This window comes from Pangasianodon hypophthalmus, chromosome 10, assembly GCF_027358585.1.
Source record: "Pangasianodon hypophthalmus isolate fPanHyp1 chromosome 10, fPanHyp1.pri, whole genome shotgun sequence".
NCBI classification, from domain to species: Eukaryota; Metazoa; Chordata; class Actinopteri; order Siluriformes; family Pangasiidae; genus Pangasianodon; species Pangasianodon hypophthalmus.
The window spans coordinates 13,237,250-13,249,860 of record NC_069719.1 but is presented as its reverse complement, the minus strand read 5'-3'; positions in this window follow the sequence as shown (position 1 = coordinate 13,249,860).

Here is a 12,611-nt window from a genome sequence, read left to right as displayed (position 1 = left end):
TCCACTAGTTACGTTAATTAATCTTTGGACACACAATTGAAAGCGTCATTATATATGAAATTATATGCTTTATTGTCCTGTTATTTTTATATAACATAAAATAATTTGGTTTCTAAATATATATTTTATAGCTAAGACTGTTGTATCTAAAATGTATATCCATCAGTAATTTATGCAAATATACTTTTGCAGTTTAATTGTCAGAGGCTATGTTACTATGAACACATCTGGGCTGTGATTATATCCAAATTAATTTGGTCATATGGCCTCATGTAGCTTAATCCTCTATAAGCAATCCAGGACATTTAATTTTTACACAAAACTAGTCAGAAAAGTGGACCAGCAGTATATTAATAACTCAGGTCTGCATTACTTTCTTTCCATGTTCCTCCCACAGGCTCCCATGAGGCTTTACAAGATTTGACCAGTCATTTAAACCCAGAGAACATTAATTAGCATCCGGCCTGTCTAATCAAGTGAGGAAAAAAAAAAAAAAAAAATCAGGGCAGTGCTCATGAAGTTTTTTCAGGTGCAGGAAATGGATCTGCATCAAGCAGGGAGAGAAGTCAGCATAAGAAACTATTGACATACACACATGGTATTTCCTCCATCTCCCTCACCATTCCCACAGCAATCACTATCTTTATCATTTACCATCATTACATCTACACTCTCTGCCCTTCCTCGTCTACTGCTTCCATCCTGTTTCATTACTGGAAACCACTCTAGTGTTCTCACAGTCTGGGCTCCTATGACAGACTAATACAAGGGCTACTTTTAGGTTGATTTAAAAGGCCACATATCCTGGCATGCATTTTAAGACTACTGAGTACATTTGATATTACCACTAGAACTCCAACTTGCATAAGCCACTGGTTTGAACCCCTCCACCACAGACAAGAGGATGAAGTCAGAGAACAGACATGCTGACTGAGCCTGATTGTAGCCACTGAGTCTATGATTCATTTTCAGTGTGGCTTCTCAATATACAAAATCCAGTTCAATACCAGTAAGCCATGGGGCAAGGGAAAGAGGCACACCAAACTAGAGTTGAGCAGCAGGGTTCAAGGTTTGAGGGATTAACTGCTAATAACACACCATGCTTGCACTCCCTGAGCCCCTTCCAAATCCCAGGAGTGTGGGAGAGCATGGTAAATCACTTGAATTACTCTAATAACCTTAATTGAAGACTGTTTAGTCTGTTCAGGCTATGGAGAAGACAGGCTTGACTTGCAGTGAGCCGTGGCAGAGTGGAAGTAGTTTGCTTTTTGCATCAGGAATTGAGTATTAAAGGCCGGATCCCCACCCAGTCAACCCGCCGACCAACCCCAAAATCTGCCAGCTGGCCTCCACCCTCTTCTAATACCAAAAAGAAAAACAGAATACTTAAACAGAACAAGGCAGCAAAAACACTAGACCGACTCAACTGCTGAAGTTTCAACATTCATATTTGCAGAGGAGGTTACACTTATTTACTCTCTTACCCCGTCTCAACAATTATTTTCAGTAATCCTGCTTTGGGTTTGTTTCCTAGGAAATCAGCGTGGATGACTGCAGTAGTCTCTCTTTAATCAGATGAGGTAATAATATGCTAGGTCACCTTGTCTATAAAACATATGGGGCTTTGCTCTCTATTGGTGATGGCTGGTGCATGCTTAACAGGAGTTGGCAGAAGCCATTGCTCATTGACATTGATACACACTAGGGCATTTGGGGACACACTGATGAAATATGGAGTGTTTCAATCTCTGTCGCTCAATAAGAAATAACCTTACGCTTCAGGCTGTCATGCAGGGTCCCTGTTGAAAACTTTTATTATTTTTTCACTGCAACTGAGGCAGCAGACCATCACATTATTGATTGATTATTGTCCTTATAGCAACTGAATCAATTCATCAAGTCATGCTACATTATACACACTATACACATCTTGGAGGGACCATGTCAGTGACTCATTTTTTTTAACCATTTTTATTTGGTGCCAAATGCATCTGATATTCCTACCGTGCATCGGGGCATGCTGCAGCTTGCCCCAGGCAGAAAAGCAAACCACACATCCCTAATTAACTTACAGGGAAGAGAAGATGAAAGTTTCTGGGTGCTTTGTGTTGGCAGAGCAGACAGAGCATGGTGTCCCAATGAGATGGGAGTAAATTGGCCTGGGCCTGGCTTTATCACTTACTCCTGCGAGGGAGCTTGTGCAGACAGGTAGGTCTGCATTGCCATCTGGTCTGCTACAGTGAGAAAGGTCTGTAGGGACCATGTCCCTACCACAACCTTCCAATTTGACACCCTCATAGAAAATAACAGAGGCAATTAATATTTATCCCTAAAATTAAACACAGAGAAAAGACAAGATCTTTACTACATTTAAGATACCACATATATCTAAAAGTGCCTGTATTCCTCTATTATGAAACAATAAAATCTAGGTTTGCTATCAGTCTCCCTGTACATATATAATAATCACAACCTGTTATAATGTTATAATATTAACAATCACACCCTTCAAAAACGGTAGAGGTTATTAGTTTGTATGCAAATTAAAATCTCTGTTTAGTCAACCCAGATAAGCAATACTCCTCTGGGTCTATTAGCACAGCTCCAAAACAAACACAATCTTTTGACAGTTACAACTCCAGATTTTATCAAATAATAGTGCTTGGCAGTGCTCCCTGAATATTTAAAATTTTTATAAATGTAGGCTTGACCTAAATCCATAAAATCATAAATCTAACTTAGTGAAACCATAAAGCTAAATCACTGTGATTATTCATATATGTGAAGGGAACGAACCACTCAAATGTGTCAGTTACTTCTGTCCTCTACATGACCCCTGAATCAGCCCCTAGGAGATCACTCTGAAAAAAGAGTGTGTGTGAGTGTGTATGTGTGTGTGCGTGTGCGTGTGTGTGTGTGTGTGTGTGTGTGTGTGTGTGTGTGCGTGCTCCTCTCTTTGTCTGCCCTGATTGAAAACCTCACACATTAACTTCTGTCAAAAATTATGCAGTAAATCCACTACTGTAACCCTACAATTGTGAGATATGGAATACATCTGTCCAAGCTCATCCGCTAGTCACCGTCAACAGCTATTCAGAGTCAAGATGCTACATAACAAACTGTATGCTATTTAATCTCAGATAGTACCCAGTAGGAAAAGCTGAGTCACCACCTGCTGATGAGAGAGATAGGGTGAGCCAGTCTCAGATGGTTCAGATCATAGCCCAGGTGAACTGATAACCTCAGGGATTAGCATAGAGAAACTGCAGGTTCTCCACCAGTGAGATCTCCTGACCACACTAATGAGCCTTTATCTCCTCATCCCGAGAGGCCCAGAGGCGCTGAGCCAGCCAGGACCCACGGTCATAAAAAGGGATTTGTTGTGACCGTTTCACGGTGCATTGAAAAATGGAATTCTGTCAATGTGAAAATCTCTCCTCAATCATGATCCCGAACTTAAGCTCAATGCCCTGGGGTGATATAAGCTTTAAATCCACTTGGTTGAGGAGCTTGGGAGTAAAATGGATATGCAGTTAGGATTTCAGCAACATTTAATTTTTGAAGATCGCCTTTCATATTGAATGAATTTTTTAATAAAAGCGATACCATCCAACTTTATGCTCTTAATCCCATAATTGCTCTCTATCCCATAGTTAGCTCTCTAGCACCATGTAGAGGGTACAAACTTTTACGATGTTCTTAAAAAATTATGTCAAGTTCACTGAAATCTATAACAATGAAAGTTGAGGTATGGTTGATCTTCTTTAAAAATGTCTTATGTTGGTAGGATTATCTGCACTGACAATAATATGTACAAGCATTCGAAGTGATGAGCGCATGTTTTTTGTCTTGTCACAACCACAAAAAGCAGAAAATCAACAAGCCAGGAAATCAATCACTCACCACAAGGACAAAAACTTCAAAAGATGTCAACAGACACATTGTCAAGGTTATGGAGCTCAAATACTGCAATTTCTTTTCCTTATTTTGCTGTTTCACTACATTATTTGTGAAGTTGCCAAGTTGTAAATTGTTAGTCCTGAAAAATGTGGTAATAGCAAACTATTACTGATAAAATAAAATAAAATGGAATTTCCAAGACTACAAGAAAAAAGAGGTTGGAGCCAGGCTTGGAATAGTATTTGAGACCCTTTTCTTCAGATCTCCTAGGGTTTCCAGTTGTAGTAAAACTGAAAATTGTGCAATGCCCTACACTTTCATCAGCCATTTCTTTTAAGAGTGGCCAAAATCTTTACAGGCCACATCAAAGTCATATCTCTTTCTGACTGTTCATATTCACTTCAGCCTACAGTGTTGCCCTCTCATCCTCTCATTATAATGGAGGCCAGTTCAGTTAAGTAAAGGTCTCACAGATATTGTTTTTGCATGAATGGACAGAATATTAATTCAATATTCTATCAAAACATTGATTCTAATAAGCAACTGACATTATACAGAGGAGCAAATAAAGCTCCTGGTTTGGTTAATCTAAATGGAGTACTAGTTCATATATTAATGAGTGGTATGAGGTTTTCTTAGGGTTAGAGTTTTACAGAATTAGACTTGTCTTTCTGCTCAAAGCCAGGCATCCAAATCAAAGGAGAATCCAACTGAGTGCTTCCTCCCTCCATCACAGCAGTGTCTTCCTGCCATCCCCCTTCCCACAGTACTTCTTTCTAATCCTCACCTCTGAACACACAATAACTCAGGACTCCCATAGTGAAATCACCCTCTAACCAACTTACTGGAACAAGTAAACACACAGAATGAATCATTGGAATGAATCTGCTCCAAAATATGTGAACTGCAATGTGTTTACATATACAAAATTTGATGTTTCTTCAGCAGCTTTGAAAGTTAAACTGTATGCATCCCTTCCCTTTGTCAAGTCTGGTCTTCATGTTAAATAAACAACATTCTTCTAAGACAAGTGTCCATGTATTTAGTTTCTTTGAACACATTGAACATTAGGGACATATTTCGAGTGAATAGAAGCAAGTAGATTGTGATCCAGTGCAGACTCACAGAAACACCAGTAGCACAGGTTATTTCCTGTCTCTGTGCAACAAACCTCTCCACCAAAGCCTCTAAATACTGAATGTTCCTCTGTGTTTGCATGAACAATATTTTTCCTTTTACCTCTTTGCAAAAACTTGTTTTTGAAATAACTGAAAGCTGAGTGCTTGCCGTCTTTCAGAGGTCTTGCCCTTGAAGCTGCTGAAATGTCGCACTGTTTGAATAAACCGAGCCTGCACACTACTGCTTTGTGTTCTGCACAGTGACAAGGGCTTGTAAAGTAATTCATTTCATTTTTTAGAGAGTGGGGAAACCTTGAGCTCCTGCTCAGGTACGCAGACAGCAATCAAGTCCTTCACAGCTCGGCACAATAGCAGACGGATGCTTGATTAGGTTCTTCATAGCGGTTCGGAAACAGACTAAATGACCTGTGGAGTGCATGTAATCATAGCAGCTTTTCAGTGAAAACATTCAGAAATGTGAATAGTAGAGAACTCTATCTCTTTTTGGGCATGGTGAAATTAGCCTGTGTGTGTGTGTGTGTGTGTGTGTGTGTGTGCAAAAACTCATTACAGCAGCTTTTATAATAATAATAATAATAATAATAATAATAATAATAATAATAATAATAATAATAATAATAATAATAATAATAATAATAATGGATGGCTAAAATATTTGGAATGTTCTTATTTAGCAATAACTCAGTTATCTAAACAGTGCCCTGAACTGTACTGCCAGCTAAGTAGTTGGGTAAACTAATGATAAATAAGTAAGTGTCTAAGAATATTATCAAGCTAAACCCTGTTGGAGATAAATTACAGCAAGAAAAACACACAGTTAAAGGGTTTTCCCTTTTTCACTGCTAAAAAGTATATCTTAGTGAGTGAACATCTTGAATATGGGCAACTGTAGCTAACATTTCTTACTATGAGATTATTATAAATAAAATATAAGATTATTCAGCCTGTTTTTAGATGAGTTTAGATGAGGTTTAATAATCTTATGTTCAGCATATTGTAATCTTAAAATAGTAAATACTAGAGAATTTTGACTGTATTCAAGACCTACTTGCTAGTTCATTATATATTGTAATTAGTATTGCGTAATTAAAACCAAACTAAAAATTTGGCTATTGTGTTAAACAGTAACCAAGCTAGATAACATTAGGATAACTATTGTATTGTGTAAGCTCAATAACAAGAATAATGGAAGATGAAAGTTTAGAAGTATGGTTTGTATCTTTCACCGTTACAAGCCACACCATACAAATTTCTCTGCATCTTTCACTGCTCCTTAATTCTGAGACAAATCTATTCTAACTGATTGCATTCTCAGGACAATTCTCAGTTATAATATTTCATCACATCTTTGTTTAATAGAAACATTTTTGCACTGTCACTGACTTTAATTGTGTGTCCTCAGTTTTAGGCTGCGTTAGCCATAAACAGATCATTTGAAAACATTCAAAATACTTGCAGATTTTAGCCCTCAAGTAACATTTAAACACATTTCAGACACTTAAGATCCTCCTGGGAGAGTCACTTCATAAAAAAGAGAACAAGAACAAAAACAGACTTTCACTGGGCTGGGCAGGCCTGAACACTGTAGATGTCACAGCCATTTGTCTTTTTCACAGCACGCACATTGCTGGCTTGGTTGAACACTAAGTTGTTTGAATGCCTGAGAGTTAGTTAGTACATTGTGAGCGAATTAGCCACAAATACGACTCTTTTTTTTTTTCTAAAATGTAAGGGAGCACAAATGTTAAAAGGACTATTGATGGCAAGAGCACACCTTCTGGAAATGTTCAGAATTATAATCATACTAATTAGCAGGCAGTGATTTAGGAAATACCCTGTTCTTTCCTGCTCATTTTAGAATGGCGGGGCAGTACATAGAATCTGACTCCAACTTAGCATTAGGCTCATAAATCAGCAGCACTTGAGGGTTTTATCCCTTTCAGCATGCTGTAAAGTGCAGTGCAGTAATTTGTCCAGATGTTAATGAAGAATACACACATGCAGGCACAACAAACACCCATCAGGCTTCTTTGAAATACTCAAACTGAGATTATTGCAGAATCTACAAATAAATCAGACAGATGGAATTTTCCATATGTGGCCACATACTGCAGTGCTGCCCGTGTCGACAAGCCAACTCCTGGGAGGGTCTGAGAAGCTGGCACTGGATTCTGAGTAACAATACTGTTCGCTGCTCTTCAGCCTAAAACCATTGAATGTCAGGATAAACTTACAGAGGAATTCTATCTTGCTTTTGGGGTTTACTTTATTTATTTACTTTACTTCATATCATATGGATGTTGTTCAACATGTGTATGTGATCCTTATTGCAATAATTGGAATGCTACCAGAAAAACCCTGAGAATGCCAAATCCCACCTCCTACACCCAGATGTAGTTAATCAACACCAGTTTGACATATTCACCAGTAATGTCTGTCTCTTAATTGAATTATATTTTGGTATCATATCTAGTAGATTGCAATGTACTTTTAATATTAATATTAAAAATGCATTGCACTAATGCATTCCCCTGTTAATACGTAAAAGTGCAATGTACTAGTGCAAAAGGGCACTTCACTATTAACACTGGTTTTAACAATGCTTTTTGTTTTATTGATGTACTTGGCTTTCTAAGACCCACTTACTGAATACCCAGCAATATGTGATAATCACCAAACCACATGCCCTATACATGCAAAATAAACTAATCAGGTGAGAAATAAACACAAGCACTACATGTAAAATGTACACATGTGAAAATTGTGTTAAATGTAATATATGTGTCTAAAAACCACATGTGCAAATATCAATGTGCATGTTGTGATTATTCACATGAAACATTCATGTCACTTTTCTGTAATGACACTTACAAAAATAATACTTAATATAAGAAAAATCAACAAAGATTTGCATTATTACACCCTTAATGCATGTATGCATAGCTAATATGGAAAACCGTTATTAATTTTCAGTACAACACTCGAAACAACTCCCTTTGAATTCTATTACTTGTTATGCAGAATAAAGACAGAAAGACACTGAGAGAAAGATGGATCTGTTTATGAGTTGCTCTGTAGGATCATTTGTCATCATCCCATACTTTCTCATTATCATAATGAGCGGCATAGCTGCACAGGGGCAGATAAGGACTGACCTATCTGCAGCCTGCGTGTGCGAGAGACTAAAAGAGAATGAGAGTGAACTTGCATGTGTGTGTGTTGCGCCTAAAGCAAACATACTTCACATACCCATACACTTACAGACGCCAAACTATTAACTGTTAACTGCTGTTGCTGTTAAAAGCTAGGTAGACTGAAAGTTAGACATCCATATCAGAGATGCTCATGACAGTGGAGTTTATTATTTAACTGTCTATGTCAAAAGTGTTCACTCACAGACTCATAGCCTGTCATAGAAGGAGATTTATGTGGAGGTGCCATGCCTCCAGTCTGCTCTCTGCGTGCACAGGAGGAGAGGAGCGAGATCTCAGCAAAGCCCTTCACTCCTCCCCTGCAGCATCATTCTGTTGCTTTGGCTCTGTTTGCCTCTTCATACACACAGCTTGTTTCATGCCTCATAAACTACATCACTAAATCTGGCCTTTGAATAAACCTGGACTGTTTAAAAATGTAAAACTGAAGACAGCTTAAATTAGGTTTTCGCGTTTAAAAGAACAATTCGGGTGTTTAAGTAGGTTAATTGCAGCTACACTAGTTATTTCCAGAACTAATACTCTAAGTGGGTATGAGTCATAATAATACCTTTTCTTTAAGTCAATGAGGCTCAGAAAGCCTTTTTCCTGCAGTGAGATGAGCTTAAAGATCAGGCAGGGAGCCTAATGACTCTATTTAGTGTTATCAAAAAAGTCATCAGTGCTTTTAAGTCCTGAGGTGCTCTTAAAAGCACTCCTTAGGGCAAGTTAAGCCATACAAAAAGAGACAGTTATGCTGCAAACAGAATTAGCAGTCTGTTTTTGGATTATGACTAATTCCTCTGCTACTGTGTAGAATCAGAGGATTTTTCACTTTAATATTAATGACCTATTTCTTTTTTGATTCTGCTTGACCTACAGTGACGAGATTTATTCTGCAACCTTCATTATGATAATCATAATTACGCGCAACACTCCACCACCCACGACTGCCCAGGCGCCCACTCACCACTAAGAGCCAACATCAAATACGGCTCTGAACAAGAGCATCCACTGACTCGCTCAAGCTTGTTTTCTATAGCTCTGATTACATGTAAATGAAATAAAAGGTCCTGTTGAGACCACCAGCCTCTCTCGGCCCTCCCCTATCCACAGGCTCCAGTGACCTCTCAGAGGCCCTCTCCCCCAACCCCAGGGTGCAGACGACCCCTTCCTGGCCGGCCGCAGCAGGACAACGGCTATGATGACACACCGGGGAAAGGCTAAGGGGGAAAAAAGTCTATTAACGAGACAATGCATTTCACAATAATCACCTGATCTGCTTCCCTTCCCCCACACTTGGCCTGCCGTCCTGCTGCTTTCTAGCAGAGGTCAGCCAGAGAGCTCATTTAAATATAGATGCGTTTATCCATTTGTTAGAGTTATGGCCTGTCAGATTGAGGTACTGCTGTTGGACAAACGATTTCTACTGGTTCCCAATATTCAAGATAAGCAGAAATTACGGCATTTTATTGATCTCAGAGGATGAGAGCAGCCGTGAGCCTGAGGACACAGAATAATGATGGTACTGCCTCCTGCTCAGCACCAGCACCAGTTTTGTGTGTTATTGTAAATATCCATGTGTGTTATATATGTTTTATACGTATTTATGAACTGCTTGGACCTCAACCCAGATGAGACCTGTACTATCAACTTAAACCCTTTAATCAATATCTAGATCTGTTTCTTGAAATGCGGAAGTGGAGACACTAGACACACGGCAGTCTGGGCCTGCCCCTTTTGATTTACACACCCCATTTCTCCATATCTTTCCTCCATTTCCTCTCATTAAGTTTATGGCTTCTAGTGTCTTGTTTGAAGATCAATGATGGAGCACAGACTGCTGGAGGGAGACGAGAGACAAAACCCCACAAATACGTCTGTCTCTTAGACACATGAACACAAACACACCCATACACCAGCATGTACTTTCAAAAGTCATTTCTCTAAGAAGGGCTAGCAGTGTACTGAACAAACAAAGAGCTGTAATTATAGCGAAAGGGCAGATGAGCTCTAAAGGGCATGAGTGTTAAGGCCAGCCACAAGAAGAGAGCAGAGATGAGGCAAAATTGGAAACACTGGGGCAAGATATCTTGAAACATATTCAACCAATGATATACTCTAGAAAACAGAATGTCAGTTGACATATATGTGGTAAAGGAAAGATGGTGAAGTGGGGAAACTTAACATTCTACTGGTCCATTACTCATTAGTATCTCTTGATTCACTAGAAATGACTAACTTGGGCTTTTCCCAGATGTTCAAATGTTTGAATAAAACTGTATATATATACAGCACAAGCAAATGTCACAATAGAGGAAAGTATTTCAGTAGAGTGGTATGAGAAGGAGTTTACTGTAACAGCTCTTATTTGCTACTGACTACCATGCCCAGACAGAATTAATGACAAACATTTAAAGAGGTGCCAGTTGGAGAATGTTTACTGGGAAGCACATTCACAATATAAATAAATGGAGTGTATATAATGTACATTTCTTGGCCAAGTCTTATGTATTCCCAGAATTAAGAGAATTGAGATTATGATGAACACACTGAAGTTGTTATGATTAACTATCCTCTATGGGACATATGAATCTAGAACTTTTTTATAGTTTGAAAATGGCACTTGACTCATACTTTAAAGATAAAAGATATTTATCTTGGGATGAGTCTGGTATTAAATGCAGCACCACTGCTTTCACTCTTGCTATCCATTCTAGTGGCAGGTCTCTAAGTTAGCACCCACACAGACACATTGCTTTCACCAATCAATAAAAAACAAAGGCGTTTTAAGGCAGAGCTAAAGACAGGAAAAAAAGAAGTGACATTTTCACCAGATGGCTGAAGATTTTTTTATGCCCTGGACAAATTTGAATTTCAAAAGCCCCTAGATAACCATCCCATCCCCTGCACACATAACCTCAGATCACGCCACTTCTGAATAACTCTTCCTATAGAGAGATGGAGAGAGAGGGGTAGTCTGATTAGTGCTGGACATACAAAACATTTATGGGGGTTAATGACCAGTTGTCCTGGTATTAAGTTTACTAAGTAGGTCACATAGTGGTCCAAGATGCTTCAAAGGAGGATATGGATATTTCAATGTCATTTCTCACAGACATTTTGCTCTGGAGAGTAGCCTCTATCCATACCCAGCCACACACTCTTGTCCTGTCAGGGAGTGCTGACCTTGGATGCAATGCTCACCAACCCTGCACTCCACACAAGTGTAAGCCATAACTCAGCAAATACACAGAGGCATGGGGTTTCTGCCTCTGCTCCCATCACCTGCCCCTTCAGAAGTCACCATTCATCTGGGTCCTCTTTGTATGCAAAAGTGTGCTGTGACCAAGTATCCAAATTCTCCATCGCAGAAATTTGCTGCAGTAACAAACCACAAAAGTTCTTTAAAGCTTGTGGCTTTCAACTGCAAATTAAAAGTGATTGCTACACCTTTGTATACTGATTTAAAGTATCAAAGCAGCAAAATGCCACCTACACCCAACACACATTATAAAACTATCACTAAAATGTAGTAGGTTATTAGTTTTGAGTAAACGTCCCATCGGTGATCACCTCTCACAGAATGATAGAATGAACTTTTCCTAGTCAGCATTTCTGTGCTAGAAACATGTAATAAGAGAGCAATTATGGTTACAGCCACAAAATAAAAACCACTTTGGGTCAGCATTTTTGTTGACATTTGAGCTCCTCCTGAACTCATTAAAGACAGCTCACAAATTAATTTAAACAACTTCTTGAACATTGACTAATTTCTCTCACCCACAGATTCAACATATCAAACTTAATAATGTAATTTCTGTCTTTCTCTGTGATTAGTGCTCCATTAAAGCAAAAAAAAAAAAATTGAACCTGAAACACTTTCTTCTACTTTAGTTCTCCTTCCCATGCCCTTTGACACACAGGCTATTACTGGTTGTTTTAAATAAACCATATCACTGACCAGCTTGTACAATGGAGATTTAGTGTTCAGTGCATGAAGACTCTGTTTGGATGAAACGCTTGTGACTGAGCAGGAAAATAAGCCATAAACATGCCAAGTGTCTGAGAGGAGACAAGTCCTGCCTGCTCTTTCACCCAGCTGCAGTAATCCAAACAGACCCACTCCTCTTTACAAAGCCAGATGCTTTCCAGAGCAGCTCTGCTCCAGTCAGAACAAAGTAGGAAAATTCTTCATGCACCATGTCTGCTGGGGAACCAGGCCAATGAAAAAAGGTCAGAAAATCATGTAAGGACAATGCTCAACACACCTACTAGTCAATGCCTGCTGCATGGCCCATAGATAACTGTACTCAAACAGTGATTTAGATTTTGGCTTTTATTCCTGGAGGGTGTCTGCACTGCAAACTATTATATCATT